Genomic DNA, 18,916 nt, shown 5'->3' with positions numbered 1-18,916 from the left:
TTTCAAGAATAATAAAAAAATTCAAATACAGTACAATACAATATAATAAGGTCTCACAACAACACCGCTACCAAGAATCCCATATCCCTCCCTTTTATCTCCCTCTCACAGACATTCAACTTTGGTATACTGCCCTTGCCACACTTAATGGAAGCATATTACAATGTCACTGTCAACCATAGACTTCAGTATGCTTTGATTATATTTTTCCCCAATACCATCCCCTTGTCAACACCTTGCAATGTTGACATTCATTTGTTCCCCCACATGTAAAAACATTTTTATATTTGTACATTTAGTCACCGTCATTGATCACTCTAGGTTTCACTAAGTTTCACAGTCCCCATCTTTATCATCTTTCTTTCCTTCTGGTGTTATACATGCCCCTAGCCCTCCTCTCCCAGCCTTACTCACAGACATCTTTGTTCAGTGAACTTACAATATTGTGCTACTATCTCACAGCATTATGATATCCACCTCTGGATCGATACAATCAATTGTGCCAATGACACTATATTCCTTCAGCATCAAATGCCCAATCTCCACCCTCCTTCCATCTCCCAACAACTTGTGTTCCCAGCTTTTAACTCTTAAAGTTTGCTCATTAATATTAGTTCATATTAGTGAGACCATACAGCACCTGTCCCTTTGTTTCTGGCTAACATCCCTCAACATAACATCCTCAAGGTTCATCCATGTTATTTTATATTCCATGACTTTGGTCTGTCTTACAGCTGCATAATATTCTATTGTGTGCATATACCACAGTTTATCCACTGATCCATTGATGGACATTTAGATTGTTTCCATCTCTCAGCAATTGTGAATAATGTCACTATAAACATTAGTTTACAAATGTTCATTCATGTCTTAGCTTTCAGTTCCTCTGAGTATATACCTAGTAATGGAATTGCTGGATCATATGGCAAACTTATACTTAGTTTTCTGAGGAACCACCACACTGCCTTCCAGAGTGGCTGCACCAATCTACATTCCCACCAACAGTGAATAAGTCTGCCTCTTTTTCCACTTGTAATTTTCTGTTTTTTTGAATAATGGCCATTCTGGTAGGTGTGAGATGATATCTCATCATTAGCATTTCCCTAATAGCCAGTAAAGTTGAGCGTCTTTTCATATGTTTTTGAGCCATTGGTATTTACTCTTCAGAAAAGTATCTTTTCATGTATTTTGTCTATTTTTACAATTGGGTTGTTTGTCATTCTGTTGTTGAGTTATAGGATCCCTTTATATATTCCGGATATTAAACCCTTATCTATTATGTGGCTTCCAAATATTGTCTACCATTGTGTAGGCTGCCTTTTTACTTTTCTGAAAAAGTCTTTTGATGTACAAAAATGTTTAATTTTGAGGAGATCCTGTTATCTATTTCTTCTTTGGCTGCTCACACTTTGGGAGGAAGGTTTAGTAAACCACCTCCTATCACAAGATCTTTAAGATTTGCCCTACATTTCCTTATAAGAATCTTATGGTCTTAGTGATTATGTTTAGGTCTTTGATCCATTTCAAATTAATTTTTTTATTTTAAATTCAGTTTTTTTGAGATATATTCACATACCATTCAATCAATATTGTACAATCAACTGTTCACACTACCATCATACAGTTGTGCATTCATCACCCCAATCTATTTTTGAACATTTTCCTTATACCAGAAAGAATCAGAATAAGAATAAAAAATAAAAATAAAAAAGAATGCCCAAATCAGGCCCATCCCATCCTATTTTTCATTTAGATTTGGTCCCCACTTATCTACTCATCCCTCCATACACTGGATAAAGGGAGTGTGATCCACAAGATTTTCACAATCACACTGTCACCCCTTGTAATCTACATTGCTATGCAGTCATCTTCAAGAGTCAAGTCTACTGGGTTGGAGTTTGGTAGTTTCAGGTATTTACTTTTAGCTATTCCAATACACTAAAATCCGAAAAGTGTTATCTATGTAGTGTGTAAGAATATCCACCACAGTGACCTGTTGACTCCATTTGAAATCTCTCAGTCACTGAAGCTTTATTTCATTTCATTTTGCATCCCCCTTTGGGTGTTGAAAAAGGCATTGTATTTGGGAAGAAAACATAATCAAAGCAAACTGGAGTCTGTGGTCAACAGTAACATTGTAACATGCCTCCATTAAATGTGACAAAGACAATATACAAAAGTTAAATGTGTATGAGTGGGGGATATAAGAGAGGGATATGGGATTCTTGGTAGTGGTGTTTTCTGTCCTTACTAATATATTGTATGACACTTTATTTTTCTTTTTATTATTTTTTTTTTATTATTCACCAAAAAAACCTTTTTTCATAGTAATGTGTTCAAGTGCTGACTGTCATCAAATTAATTTTTGCATAAGGTATGAGATAGGAGTTCTCTTTCATTCTTTTGGATATGGATAACCAGTTGTCCAAACACTATTTACAAGAGGCTGCTCTGTCCCAGTTGCTTTTGCTTGATTGCCTTATCAAAGATCAATTGTCCATAAATATGAATGTCTACTTCTGAACACTCAATTCAATTCCGTTGGTACATATATCTATCCTTATGCCAGTACCATGCTGTTTTGAATACTGTAGATTTGTAGTATGCTTCAAAGTCAGGTAGTGTGAGACCTCCCACTTTGTTCCTGTTTCTCAAAGTATTTTTGGCTATTTGTAGCACTTTGCCCTTCTAAATAAATTTGGTTATTGGTTTTCCTATTTCTTCAAAATAAGTTGTTGGGATATTGATTGGTATTGCATTGAATCTATAAATCAATTTAGGTAGAATTGACATCTTCCAATCATGAACATGGTATGATTTTCCATTTTTTAAGTTCTGTTTGATTTCTTTTAGCACTTTCTTATAGTTTTTCTGTGTAGGTCTTTTGTGGTCTTGGTTAAGTTTATTCCTAAATACTTGATTCTTTTGATTGCTATTTTAAATGGAATTTTTTTTTTTAATTTCCTCCTCCTGTTGGTCATTACTTGTGTATAGGAGCATTACTGATTTTTGCATGTTGATCTTGTAGCCAGCCACTTTGCTGTATTCATCGTTTTGCTCTAGTAGCTTTGCTATAGATTTTTCTGGATTTTCTACATATAGGATCATGTCATCTGTAAACAGTGAAATTTTACTTCTTGCTCTCCAATTTGGATGCCTTTTATTTCTTGCCTAATTGCTCTAGCTAGAACTTCCCATACAGTATTGAATAGCAATGTTGAGAGTGGGCATCCTTGTCTTGCTCTTGAACTTAGGGGGAATATCATACTGAGAAAGTTTCCTTCTATTCCTATCTTTTGAAGTGTTTTAATCAAGAAAGATATTGGATTTTGTCAAATGCCTTTTCTGCATTGATTGAGAAGGTCATGATATTCTTCTGCTCTGATTTATTGATGTGGTGTGGTACATTAATTGATTTTCTTGTGTTGAACCAGCCTTGCATACATGAAATAAATGTCACCTAGTTGTGTATAATTCTTTTAATGTGCTGCTGGATTTTATTTGCAAGTATTTTGTTGAGGATTTTTCATCTACATGCATTAAAGAGATTGGTTTATAACTTTCTTTTTTTGTAGTATGTTTGTCTGGCTTTGGTATTAGGTTGATGTTGGCTTCATAGAATGAGTTATGTAGCTTTCCCTCCTCTTCAATATTTTTTAAGAGTTTGAGCAGGATTGGCAATAATTCTTTCTTGAATGCTTGGTAGAATTCACATGTGAAGCCATCTGGTCCTGAGCTTTTCTATTTTGGGAGCTTTTTGATGACTGGCTCACTCTCTTTGCTTGTGATTGGTTTAGTGAGGTTATCTATTTCTTCTTGAGTCAATGTTTGTTGTTCATGGTTTTCTAGGAATTTCCACTTTGTCAAAGTTATCTAGTTAATTAGTATATACTTGTTCATAAGATCTTCCCATTATTTCCTTTATTTCTGTGGGGTCAGTTGTTATGTCCCCTTTCCCATTTCTGATTTTATTTATTTGCATCCCCCTTCTTTTTTTTCAGAATACCTAAGGGCCCATCAATTTTTTTTTTTTTTTTTTTGGCTTTTAACAATGGGGATTTATTAAGTTACAAGTTGCAATTCTAAAGCCATGAAAATGTCCAAATTAAAGCATCAACAAGAGGCTACCTTCTCTGAATAAAGGCTGCTGGCATCCGGGGTTCCTCTGTCACATAGGAAGGCATATGGTGCTGTCTGCTTGTCCTTCTCTCCTGGTTTCTGGTTTCAATGGCTTTCTCCAAAATGTCTCTGGCCATTTTTCTCTCTGCTCTCTCCAAATGTCTCTGCCTTTTATCCTCTCATAAAGAACTCCAGTAAAGGATTAAGAACCACTTTGAATGGACTGTGTCACATCTCAACTGAAATCACAGAACCCAAAAGTTTCATCCACAATAGGTCTGCCCCCACAAGAACAGATTAAAAGAACATGGTCTTTTCTTGGGTACATAACAGATTCAAACCAGCACAAATATACAATGGAAAATATACTATGCACAACAGTAACAATGTCCAAAATATATCTAAAAAGAAAGCTTACAGAAATGTGCAAGATCATTATGGAGGCAACTATAAAAATTTAATTATTGACAAATGTAAAATAAATCTCAAATAGAAGAGTATAAATGTTTATTCATGAAGCACAGAATATTGTAAAGATGTCAATTCTATACTTATTTACAGATTTAGTGTCTTATCTATAGCTGCCACAATGACATGACAAGCAAAGCCAGGCTGCTGTTTCCCATGCCCAGAATCAACCCTGGGAAAACTAAAGAAGGAATAGCAAAGAACAATATCAACAGCAACATCAAAATGACAAACATGAGAAACCCTGGAAGGACACTAATTCTGTATTGAGCTAGCACCTGTGTGTGGTCAGGTGGGGGTGTAACCAGAGTTAAGACAGGTCTGTAGCCAGCAATAGAAGGAAAATGACAGGATCAGTTGGATAAATGTTTTAAAGTTCTGCCCTTGTTTCTTTCCAGTGTGCTTTGGGAAAATGAATTTTGACTCCTTCAGTGCAGAAAGCTGAGGCAGCATCTCAGACCATGAGTGCCTGTGCCAGGGGTAATAGGACAGCACAAAAGTTTGGAATAGATAAACCATTATGACTCCAGAGATTGTGCTAATAACAATTTGAAAACTCTTTAGTAAGTGAGGACTGGCTTTTTAAATTATTATTTTAATATAATGTAAGGAAAAGACTAAAATAGAATGCCACCTCATTTCCTCCTTGGAGATTACAGAGAATCAGGGCTCTGTATTGAGGCCAGTCACAGGTTTGCATTGGGAAGAATTTAAGCACTACCAGAGGCAAACTTTGGACCTTGAGTGAGGAATGATGGAACCATCCACCATAGGGCTTTGACCTGCCTGCCACAGGATTCAGGCATGTGAGCAACCAAGCAGTTGTGTCTACATAAGGTGACCCTCATTTTCTTTTTTTTAAATTTTATTTTGAAATAAATTCAAAGTTACAGGAACAGTTGCAAAAAACAATACAAACCCCATACACAGAACTCCAGCATACCCTGACCCCCCTCCCCCAATACCCCAATCCACCAACTTTAACATCCTGTCACATCACCGTTTCTTTCTTTCCCTTCCTCGCTCCTCCGTCCCTATCTATCATCCATCATCTATTGCTCTGTCTTCTGGACATATGAGGGCAAGCTGCACACAACCTTGAGCAAACACTATAATTCACATATACATTTCCCATGAATAAGAACATTCTTTTATGAAATCCCATTAAGCACAGCTAAGAAGTTCAAGGAACTCAACATTGATACAAAGCTTACATTCTATATTTCCTTTTTCTTTTTTTCTTATGTCCCATCTGTGTCCCTTTGAGCCTCCTCTCCTCCATCCTCAGATCCCATCCAGGATCATCCTTGACATTTAATTGTCATATATTTAGACTTTTTTTTTTTTTAATTGTGGAAACATATATACAGCCTAAATCTTCCCATTCCAACTCCTCCCTAGCATTCAATTAGTGGGATTAATCACATTTATAATGTTGCAATGCTTTCACCATCCCACCATCCATTATTAGATATTTCCCTTCACCCCAAACAGAAATCCTACACTCATTTCTTAACTCCCCATTGCCCCTTCCCCCACTTCTTGTAACTCATACTCTACTTTTCATCTCTATGGTCATATTCTCTGATACTTTCTTTGTGCTTACCATGGGGCTTAAATTTAACCTCTTAAATCTATAACAATCTTGTTTTTCTTTGATACCAACTTAACTTCAATAGGAAACATAAACTATGTTCCTATACTCCTCTGTTCCCCCACCTTTATGTAGTTCTTGTCAAAAATTACCTATTTTACATTGAGTCCAAAACCATTGATTTATCATTATAGTTTATGTATTTTAGATCCTGTAGGAAGTAAATAGTAGAGTTACAAACCAAAAATGCAGTAGTATTGGTATTTATATTTATCATGTGATCTTTACCGGAAATCTTTACTTCTTCATGTAGTTTCAGTCAATTGTTTAGTGTCCCTTCCTTTCAGCCTGCTCAACTCCCTTTAGCGTTTCTTATAGGACTGATGTACTGGTGATGAAATCCCTCGGCTTTTGATTATCTGGGAATGTTTTCATCTCCCCTTCATTTTACCCTCCAGGTGTTTGTGAATTCTCCAAGTCTCTGATGGTTATTGATTTCTATATGTATTCCATTGTGGTCAGAGATTTTAAAATTTATTGAGGCTTGTTTTATGTCCCAGCATACAGTCCATTCTGGAGAAAGATCCGTGGTCACTAGAGAAGAATATGTTTCCCGGTGACCCGGAATGTAATGTTCTACATATGTCTGTTAAATTTCTCTGTATCTCTCTCTCCTTTCTTTGTTTCTCTTTCAGTAGGGCTCCCTTTAGTATCTGAAGTAGGGCAGGTCTTTTATTAGTAAAATCTCTCAGCATTTGTTTGTCTGTAAAAAATTTAAGCTCTCCCTCAAATTTGAAGGAGAGTTTTGCTGGATAAAGTATTCTTGGTTGGAAATTTTTCTCTCTCAGAATTTTAAATTTGTCATGCCACTGCTTTCTCACCTCCATGGTGGCTGCTGAGTAGTCACTACTTAGTCTTATGTTGTTTCCTTTGTATGCAATGAATTGCTTTTCTCTTGCTGCTTTCAGAACTTGCTCCTTCTCTTCAGTATTTGACAGTCTGATCAGAATATGTCTTGGAGTGGGTTTATTTGGATTTATTCTATTTGGAGTTCACTGGGCATTTATGCTTTGTGTATTTATATTGTGTAGAAGGTTTGGGAAGTTTTCCCCAACAATTTCTTTGAATACTCTTTCTAGACCTTTACCCTTCTCTTCCCCTTCTGGGACACCAATGAGTCTTAAATTTGGATGTTTTATTTTATCTATCGTATCCCTGAGATCCATTTTGATTTTTTCAATTTTTTCCTCATTCTTTCTTTTGTTCTTTCATTTTCTGTTCTGTGGTCCTCTAGGATGTTGAGTCATTGTTCAATTTCCTCTAATCTTGTATTATGAGTATCCAGAGTCTTTTAAATTTGGCCAACAGTTTCTTTTATTTCCATAAAATCTTCTGTTTTTTATTTTCTCTTGTAATTTCTTCTTTATGCTCTCTAGGGTCTTCTTTATATCCTGTGCTATGTTTTTCTTCATGTCCTTTATATACTATGTCATGCTCTTGTTCTCTGACTGTAGTTCTTTGATTAATTTCACCAAGTACCATGTCTCTTCTGATCTTTTGATTTGGGTGTTTGGGATTGGGTTCTCCATATCGTCTGGTTTTATCATATGCTTTAAGATTTTCTGTTGTTTCCCTCTTGGCATTTGCTTTACTTGATAGGGTTCTTTCAAGTTATAAAAAATACCAATCTAATTTTTCAGATCTACAACTTGGTGGTGTACACTTTCTCTAGCTAACCAGCTGATGGAGTCTACAAGTCACCTATTCCCCTCAAATCAGTTCTCCTCAACTTTATCTTTGTGGTATGTGGGGAAATGATTCTTGTGGGGTTCAATTGGTGAACTCAGTTTGGGTGTGCTGTTGGTACTGTCTGCCCTGAATGTGGGGTGTGTGTCTGGGTGGTTAGGGAGGCAGGGCAGCTTTAATAATGAAACCTCCCAAGTGTTCCCAGAGATTTAAGGCTGTTGCAAGAGTCTAAGCCTTCATTTCAGTCTTGCCACAGATTGTCTTTGCCGCTGTCCCACAAGTCCCTGGCATTGGCATAGGGTCCCTGGGATTTCTCAGCAGGCCCCCCTTCTCAGCCATGCTCTTCCAGGACCTCTGCTGAGGGAAGGCTGTGCTACATCACAAGTGCATGCTGTCCCTCCAGGGAAGCCCTGGGTTTCTGGGCTGTGTAGGGGCATGCCCAGCCTGATGCAAAGATGGCTGAATGGGGCATGTCAACCCCCCCTTTTTGCACAGCTCCACCTTCCCAGGTCCAGGACAACTAGCTGTAGGTGCACCCAAGGCCACTGTCCATGGCCGATATTGTGGTGCATGTGTAGTGCTGTGGGATACACTCCCCATCACACTGGGTTTCCTGGCATGGCTCTGGGCTGTAGGTCCAGACCTGGGCAGGAGTGTCCCTAGCCTGCCGGAGAGTCGGCAGCAAGGGGCATGGTTTCTTTCTCCTTTTGGCTCTCCCCTCTGCCCCCTGGCCCTGAGGCAATCAGCAGTGGGCTATCATCCATGCCAGACACTGAGAGGTTGGCACAGCCCGCTCCTGCCATGCTTCACTGCAGGGTTCTCACCATTGTAACTGCAGCTGCTACTGGGATTTTTTGTGTTTTTTGTTTTTTGTTTTTTTAAAGAACTAGTCTGTCTCCAAATGCCAACCCCCAGTTTCCCCACACTGCAGCATAGCTGCTGGAGTTTCAGCTGGTTTACTCACTCATTTCAGAATGCAGACTCCCAGTTTCACCAAGTGCATGGTCCCTGTGGATTTAGCAGACCTTGTCCAGCTGGTGCATCACTGGAACTGTTGTTCTGGGTCACTTTCTGTTTTATATCTAGTATTTATCATGGAGGTGTTTTTTTGCCCTGTCTCACCTAGCCTCCATCTTAGGTTCTCTCTCGGGCCCATCAATTTTATTGATTTTCTCAAAGAACCAAGTTCTTGTTTTTTTAATTCTATTGTTTTCCTGTTCTTGATTTCATTCATTTCTGCTCTAATCTTTGTTATTTCTTTCCTTCTGTTTGCTGTGGGGTTAGTTTGCCATTCTTTCTCTAGTTCCTCCAGGTGAACAGTTAATTCCTTGATTTTGGCTCCCTCATCTCTTTTAATACAGGTGTTTAAGGCAATAAATTTCCCTCAGCACCAACTTTGCTGCATCCCATATGTTATGTTTTCATTGTCATTTGCCTCAAAGTATCTACTAATTTCTCTGGGAATTTCTTCCTTCACCCACTGGTTTTCTAAGACTGTGTTGTTTAGCCTCCATATATTAGTGAATTTTATGATCTTCTGCCTGTTATTGATTTCCATTATGATCTAAGAAAGTGTTTTGTATAATACCAATATTTTTAAATTTGGTGAGACTTGCTTTGTGACCCAACATGTGATCTATCCTAGAGAATGTTCCATGAACACTTGAGAAATATATGTATCCTGCTATTGCGGGGTGTAGTGTTCTATAAATGTCTGTCAAGTCTTGTTCATTTATTCTACAATTCAACATCTCCATTTCCTTATGGAGATATTCTAGATGTTCTGTCCATTGATGAGGGTGGTGTATTGAAGTCTCCAACTATTATTGTAGAGGTATCCACCTCTTTTTTCAGTGTTCTCAGAGTTTGCCCCATGTATTTTGAGACACTGTGGCTTGGTGGATAAATATTTATGATTGTTATGTTTCATGATGAACTGACCCTTTTATTAATATATAATATCCTTATTTGTCTCTCTTAATTGCTTTATTTTTGAAGTCTAATTTATCTGATATTAGCATAGCTACTCCCACTTTTTCTGGTTGTGGTTTGTGTGAAATATATTTTTCCAACCTTTCACTTTCAGCCTAAAAATTGTGTCTAAAGTGAGTTTCTTGTAGACAGTGTACAGATGGGTCCTGTTTTTTAATCCTTTCTGCCAGTCTATGTCTTTTTTATTGGGGAGTTTAATCCATTAACATTTTGTCTTATTACTGTAAGGGCAGTATTTCTTCTACCATTTTGTCTATTTTACATAACATATCTTATTTTTTTCTCTCTCTCTTTTTACCTTTCCTGATAGTCTTCATTTCTAAACTGTTCTCCAAACCTCTTTCTCCTATCTTTTCCTATCAGCACTTAGCACTCCCTTTAGCATTTCTTGTAGCACTAGTCCCTTATTCACAAACTCTCTCAGTGTCTGTTTGTCTGAAAATATTTTAATCTCTCCCTTGTTTTTGAAGGACAATTTTGCCAGATATAGAATTCTCTGTTGGCAGTTTTTCTCTTTCAGTATCTTAAATATATTGTACCACTGCCTTCTCACCTCCATGGTTTCTGCAGAGAAATCTGTACATAGTCTTATTGAGCTTCTCTTGTATGTGATGGATCACTTTTCTCTTGCTGCTTTCAGAATTCTCTTTGTCTTTGACATTGGACAATCTTATCAGTAAGTGTCTTGGAGTAAGTCTATTGGTATCTATTCTGTTTGGGGTATGCTGTAGTTCTTGAATACATAATTTTATGTCATTCATAAAAGTTGGGAAATTTTCAGTGATTATTTCTCCTATTATTCTTTCTGCCCCCTTTCCCTTCTCTTCTCTTTCTAGGACACCCATTATATGTACATTTGTGTGTTTCCTGTTATCATTCAGCTGCCTAAGACCCTGCTCATACTTTTCCATTCTTTTCCCTATCTAATCCTTTGTGTTTATGATTTCAAATGTCCTACCTTCCAGTTCACTGATCCTTTCTTCTTCCCCTTCAAATTTACTGTTGTATGTCTCTGTTGTGTTTTTAATCTCTTATATTCTGCCTTTCATTCCCATAAGTTTTGCCATTTGTTTTTTTCAAACTTAGAAATTCTTCTTTATGGTCATCCAGTGTCTTTTTTATATCCTTCATCTCTTTTGCCTCATTTTCCTTCAGCTCATTGATTTGATTTAGGAGATTTGTTTGAACATCTTTAATTGTTTCAATTCCTGTATTTCAGTTAAACTGTTAGTTTGTTCCTTTGGCTGGTTCATATTTTCATGTTTCCTAGTATGACTCATTATTTTTACTATCTAGGCATCTGATTTTCTTAGTTAATTTATTCTTGAGCTTGTTTTCAATCTTTTACCTAGGGCTTTCCTTGTTAGTTGGCTTTGTTCTCTATCTGTTCTTTGGCATTCAGTTCACTTATTCTAGGCCTGTAACATAGCTTCTGTTTAATTGATCAGAATTTTCCTTCTCTTGTTTTTCTGGTTCTTTCCCTGCCTCTATGTAAACTTTTTGGAAGAAGGTCTCCCCAGATATAGTCAACCCCAATCAGATTTCTGTGGTCCAGACAGGCCCAGTTCTCAGGAGAAGGGTAAGAAGTTTCCCAGAGAATGAGACCCTGAAACTTGGCAGACCCTCCTGTGAAGCCTCTATAGTCTGTGCTTTTCCTATCCTGTCCAGCTGGGCCCCTTGTCAACCTTCACCTCTCCATCAGTGTAAAGAGGTGCCACAGGAGCCTTTAATTCCCCACATACCTTTCTCTTCTTGGGGTGTGGCTGACTGAAGCTGGTTTCTGTTTTCCAGTCTCTGGGGTTTGAGTTCTTTGAAGAAGGTTGGCCACTTGAGCTGGACCACACTCCCCTTCACTGGGGAAAGTTATGCCTTTTAGGGAATTGTCTCACCCACTAGATTCATTGCTTTGTCTTTCAGACCTATCTTAGCTCTGTGATTGCCTGGGTCCAGGGACCAGTTGCAAATATCTGAGGCTTTCTGTAATGAGCTTCTTAGAATAGTTATTAAAAAAAAAGAGATCCTTTCTCAAAGACTTTCCCCAGCCCCCAAGTTTTGTCAGTCCCAGTATAGTCTATTTAAAACTGTGCCCTTTAAGCTATTATCTCTTTCACCTGAATAGTTACTCTCAGACAGCTTTAATTCCACCCTTTCCTGGGGATGTGCTGAAGCAGGAGCTCTGAAGAACTATTGAAGAGTAAAAAGGTAAAGAGTCAGAGAGCAAGAAAAGAAAAAGAGGGAAGAAAAACCCTTTTCAGAGCTGGACCCCAGCTCTCTGGGTTGGCAAAGGAGAGCCCAGTGCCCCTTTTTCTTGGAGTCAAGCCCTTTTCCAGTATTCTGAACTCCAACTCCAAAAGTCTCTGTTTTTTCTTGCTGTTATTGTTAAGCCCAGCTCCTTTCTCCCAGGCCCAAAATCCCCCAAGTTCTTTTCATGCCTGCTCCTAATTTATCTGTGCTTGGAGATTTTATTCAGCAGTCCAAATTTGTTAATTAATTCTCCAATTGGAGCTGGGTTGAGCCCCTCTTCTTTCTTCCAGCACAGATTGTTTCTTTTTCCCTTGTACAACTAGCTCCAAGACAGTCTGTCATGCCTGGGGGATAGGGGTGCCAGACCCCTGGCTAGGGAAACTTACAGATTTTCACTGCAACCTCAGCTATTCCATCAGTTCCAGACTGGTGTACAATGTGTGGCTGGTCACAGAAGACCCTGAAAAGTCTTTCACACAGTTTCTGGCTATTTACCAGCTGCCCTAGAGAAGTAAATTCCATATTTCAACACTATGCCATCTTGCCCTCATAATTTTTAGTGATGACTATGAAAGCCAATATGAAACAATTCATGATTTTTAGTGATGACTATGAGAGCCAATATGAAACAATTCATTATCTATAATTAGGATATAGTCAGGAGTTAGCATTGAAGGAGATAAAAGCTTGAGAGAAGCAGACAAACAATAAATAAGCTCTTCTCTGTGGCTATTTCCAACTAGTCAAAAACACTAGAACTATATATACATATGGAGTGATTTGACCACAATGTTAGAGTTGGTGGAGAGGATGCAGAGACATAGGGACACTCATTAATTTGTAGAAGCAATGTAAAATGGTGCAGTTGCTATAGAAGACAGTTTGGCAGTTCCTCAGAAAGTTAAGTACAGAAGTCCCATAGGATCCAGCAATCCTGCTATGAGGTACATACCCAAAGAATTGAAAGCAGGGACTTGAACAGATACTCAAACACTGATTTTCATAGTGGTATTATTCATAATTGCCCAAAGATGGAAGCAACCCAAATGTTCATCAACTGATGAATGAATAAACAAAATATCATACATGCCTAAATGGAATATTATTCAGCCACAAAAAGGAATGAAGTCCTGACACATGTGACAACATGGATAAACCTTGAAGACATCATGTTGAGTGAAACAAGCCAGAAACAAAAGGAAAAATATTGTATGATCTCACTGATATGAAATAATTAGAATAAATCTCATAGAGTCAGAAACTGGAATACAGGTTATCAGGGGTGGTATGGGCAGAGGGAATAGGGAATTAATGCTTAAAGTACACACAGTTTTTATTTGGGGTTATGGAAAAGTTTTGGTAAAGGATAGTGGTGATGTTAGCACAACATTGTGAAGGTAATTAATAGCACTGAAATATATATTTGAATGTGATTAAAATGGAAAATGTTAGATTGTACATATGGTAATAGAATAAATTTTTTTAAAAACTTCATGAAAATACACTACACAAACTGTGAATCCAAAGTTAAACCATGGAAAATAGGTAAGAGTACAATTGCTAAAATGTGCTATCATCAATTGTACCAAATATTCCACACCAGTGCAAGTTGTTAATAATTGGGTGGTTTATGGGAATTCTGAATTATATACATGATTATTCTGTAAACCCAGAACTTCTCTAACAAAGAAAAAAAGCATATTTATATTCCAAGTATGTATTGCCATTATTTTTCTAAGGATATAATATAGTCTATATTTGAGCTTATTAAAACATATCCTGTTGAAACAATATATTTAAATTATTTGGATCATTCATAACATTTTTAAAAGTAATTTTAAATGATTGAATTCTAAATGTGAACTTTTTTTTCTAGTAAAGCAGATAGTATGTCTTTGACAATAGGTAGAAACTGGCAAATAGAAGATGCTCAGTACTTTGAACTAGAAATGACATTCATCTACTACCAAGATTTTCTGAGCATTTGTTCCACCTAGAAATGTGCTAGTTATTATATGAGAGAAAAAGATATATGGCACAATATCTACCACAACATTTCTATTATGTGTTTGAAGGAGGCACCTTGGTTCAAATAAATGTCATTTGATATCAAATCTCATCTTTGATTTTGATCATATTTGAAGATGAACTAGATCTTAATAGTGAGGATATAACTCTTTCTACTATATATTTGACCAAGCCTAGGCATTTAATAGAAACTCTCAGAGTCTCCCCAAATGAATATATTCTATTACCCTAAAGTAGAAAAGATCTTGCATATGCACTCCAAGTCACTGGGATTTTAACAGAACCTAGAGAAGATTAAGTGAACTGCCATATTGTTCTTTATGGTTCTTTTATAAATAAAAGTTTTTCCAATGAGGCTAGTGGATAAGAATGATGTGTAACATGCACATATTTTTTAATTTTCCAAATTGATATATGCTTGGCTCAGGATTTACACTTACCTAAACTTGATATTCTCCAAAAGAAAGCACAATAATCCCAGAATGTTTTTATTTCTAAATCCAACTTACATGCATAAAAGAATAAAGTCAATTATAAATTTGATATCCATCATAATAAGATGATATTAATTATCTCAGGGATTTAATTCATATTTATCTCAGAATACATTTTCTTCTTTGTAGAAAACACATTTTGGCCATGTGTAATAAAAATGATATAGTTATGCAACACTTTGGCTTTTAAGAGCTGTGGTACTGATTATCTTAAAATATAGTTTAATTTATAAAGACTGTATGGGTAAAAAATCTCTTTACGTAATGGATAGTGTAGGCCTGAAAAGGCAAATCATTCCAGATATCATTAATCCAGGAAACAGTAGATCCTATTATATCAGAAATTGGAATTGAGAAGAAACACCATAATAGATGAAAAGTGACAAATCTGTATCTTGTGGTATTAGATATGTAAGTAAAAAAATTGTCTGGGAACAGAATCCTGAATAGAGCATGTTAGAATAGCTACCTCCATATAGACCCATCTGGAACCTGGACAATAAGAAACACAGGCAAATATCCCATAAATTTGTATCAGCTCCCTTGGATTAGAGGGTTGAAAGTTTAGGGTTGTAAATAGATTAGGAGGGAGAGTTTGAGCATAGCAACAAAGAAGCTACATACATTGAGCCAGGTTGCACTGAAGCTTTGTATGGTCTCATTTTTTACTAACTCTTTTGTTCTTTTTGTTAGCTGATATCAAGCTCAGGTAAGGATAAACCAAAGGAAGTGGATTTTAACCCAGCTTTGACTGAAGTATCAAAATGGTAACAACATAGCTCTGAGAATCAGCATGAAGGAAGCTGCCACAAATGTAGTACAACCACATAGAAAGGGCAATTTGGGATTATAAAGTCATGAATGTTAATTCTAAAATTTTATAGTGGTGATGTTCGTAGCACTCAGTGAATATTATAAAACACCAACTGTTAGCTTTAAAATTGTCAGTTATGAGGCATATGAATTATAACTCAACACAACTTTTGTTAAAAATTACATATTTTGGTGCTACAAGCAGTTGAAATCATGACAGTCATTTCCTGTGATTTATGCCACCTCCTGATTTCCTTTAAGAGAGCCATGATTTTTTTCTGTTAATTTCCCAGCTCATCCAATAGGTCAGTAAGCCTCAAAATTCTTACCATCAAACTCTTCCTTCTTGAATAGAGTGGTTCATATTTTCTTGAAAATACAGGCTGATGTAAATTTTGGCATAGAGTTGCAAGATGGGAAGCAGGAATTTGTAATCTATCATCACAATATTGATGTCTTAGGTTTCCAGTAACAAAGTACTGAAGTCTGTTTGGCTGAAATAACAGGAATTGATTGTCTCAAAGTTCTGAGATCTAGATGTTTGAAATCAAGGATTCAGTGGGGCTATGCTTCCTCTGAAGGCTGTAGGGTGAACTGCTGGGCTATATACAATGGAATATTGAGCAACTGTGAGAAGAAGTGAAGCTGTGAGATATGCAAAGAGGTGAATGGAAACTGTAGACAGCATTTTGAGTGAACTACACCAGAAACAAAGGCAAACACTATAATGCCTCACCAATATGGACTAACTATAACATGTAAACTCAGAATTGAACATTAGAGCACAGCTTATCAGTGGAGCACTTATTGTAATGGTCCCCAGATTTCAAGCTCTTACAGCAGCCACATCTATTCCTGAACTGTAATGGCTATCTCCAGATTCCAAGATGCTGATCTCTTTGTGTATAACCTGACCAATCCCTGGAACTTTGGGTATCTGTGTGGTATTTGAAACTCAGAGCTAGAATATGGCAAACATGAATGTCAGTATTGGCACGTATAGCAACTGTTAAAAAAGCTGAAAAAGAGTCCAGATTTCAACTAGAGCTATGAATGAAACAGATGTGATTAGGACTAGGGTAAATTGGGCCAAAGGGTAAAGGACAATACTGACTGCATTTTAAAACTTCAAATTCCATTGGATACCAAGAGTAGAGATGTTTAGTTGGTGCAAGATCAATATTTCCCAAACAATTTAACTCATACAGTTTGTTCAAATACCATAATAACATGGAACTTTTAATAGGAAGTGAAACCTGATAGGGTTGCATAGCTTAGTGTGAAATAGTGACACATCCCAAAGTAATTTGGACAGAGAATAAAAATATATATGCAGGGCCCTCCTGAGGAGCTGGGCAGATGCAGAGGTGTTGGGCTTCCTCACATGGATTGTTGCTGATGTTCTCACAAACATTGAGGACTGGTGGTTTGATGTGCCAAGCCCTCTATTGGAACTTGCCCTTATGAAATTAATTACTTCAAAGGAGAGACTAAATCTGCTTATAACTTTGCCTACGAGCCTCCCCTGAGTACATCTTTGTTGCTCAGATGTGGCCCTCTCTCCCTAGCTAAGACAACTTGGCAGGGGAACACACTGCCCTCCCCTCTATGAGAGATCTGACACCAGGGGTGTAAATCTCCCTGGCAATGTGGGATGTGACTCCAGGGGATGAATCTGGACCCAACATTGTAGGATTGAGAACATCTTCTTGGCCAAAAGGGGGATGTGAAATGAAATGAAATAAAGTTTCAGAGGTTGAGAGATTCCAAATAGAGTTGAGAGTTCACTCTCGTAGGCATTCTTATGCACTATATAGATAACTCTTTTTAGGTCTTAATTCATTGGAATAGCTAGAAGTAAATACCTGAAACCATCAAACTGCAACCCAATATCCTTGCCTCTTGAAATTGATTGTATAGCAATGTAGCTTACAATAGGTGACAGTGTGATTGTGAAAGCTTTGTGGATCACACTCCCTTTATTTAGTGTATGGATGAATGTGTAGAAAAATGGGGCCAAAAACTAAATGAAAATTAAGGTGTGATGGGGAAATATTAAGGGTTTTTTTTTTTCTTTTATTTTTTATTCTTATTTTCACTTTTTCTGGTAGAAGGAAAATTGTTCAAAAAATAGATTGGGGTGATGAATGCACAACTATATGATGGTACTGTGAACAATTGATTGTACACTTTTGATGATTGTATGGTATGTGAATATATCTCAGTAAATTGAATTAAAAAGAAAAGCCAATCCATTTCTGGTATTTTGCATAATGGCAGCATTAGCAAACCAGAACAGTTACCTTTATCATATGTCTTTAATTCTTTATGCTGCTTGAATCCACAGTCTAGTGTCCTTTCCTTTAAGTCTAAGGAACTCTCTTTAGCTATGCTTTTAGGGAGGAGTATGATGACAAACTCCCTCAGCTTTTGTTTATCTGGGAATGTCTTAATCTCCCCCTCATTTTTGAAAGACATTCTTGGTGGATATAAATTTTTTGTTTTGTAATTGTTTTCTTTCAGCACTTTTAATGTTTCATGCCATTCCTTCCTGCATCCATGGTTTCTGATGAGAAATCAACACTTAATCTTATTGGAACTCCCTTGTCCATAAAACTTTGCTTTTCTCTTGAGGCTATCAAGATTCTTTCCATTTCCTTTCTATTTGACATTTTCCTGTCTCTCTCTGGGCCTGTTTCTCTTTGAGTTTGTCTTGTTTGAAGTTTGTTGGGCTTCATGAATTTGTATACTCATGTGTTTCATTAAATTTGGGAAGTTTTCTGCTGTTATTTCTTTGAATATCCCTTCTTCCCCTTTCTCTTTCTCTTCTCCTTCTAGGTTTCCCATAATGCATATATTTGAGCACTTGATGTTGTCCCACATGTCTCTTATGCTGTGCTCATTTCTTTTCATTCTGTTCCTTTATTTTCCTCTGTCTGAATCATTTCAGTTTTCTTATCTTCAAGTTCACTTGTTCTTTTTTCTGCCAGCTCTGGTCTGCTGTTGAAACCGTGTAGGAAATTTTTCATTTCAGCTATTGTGGTCTTCAAATCCAGTTCTTCTTTTTGTTTCCTTTTGAAAATTTCTATGTCTTTATCAAAATTCTCATATTATTCATTCATAATTTTCCTAATATCCTTTAATTTTTTCTCTGTGAGTATATTTAGGATCATTTAAAACAGTCTTTGAATGATGTGTCTAAAGTCTTATCTTCTATGTTGATGGTTTAAGGATTTCATCTTGTTTCCTTGATTGAGCCATCATTTCTTGTTTCTTTATTTGTCTTGTAATCTCTTGTTGTATACTATATATTTTAATGTTGTAAAGTGTTAATTCTGGGATTTAATCCCTGAGCTGTGTAATCCTTAAGTTTGTATGCGGCAAATGATATGACCAAGATTTCCCTAAATGCTAGGAA

The sequence above is a fragment of the Choloepus didactylus genome, chromosome 5, assembly GCF_015220235.1.
Source record: "Choloepus didactylus isolate mChoDid1 chromosome 5, mChoDid1.pri, whole genome shotgun sequence".
In the NCBI taxonomy this organism is placed as follows: domain Eukaryota; kingdom Metazoa; phylum Chordata; class Mammalia; order Pilosa; family Megalonychidae; genus Choloepus; species Choloepus didactylus.
Note: the sequence above shows the minus strand (reverse complement) of the source record.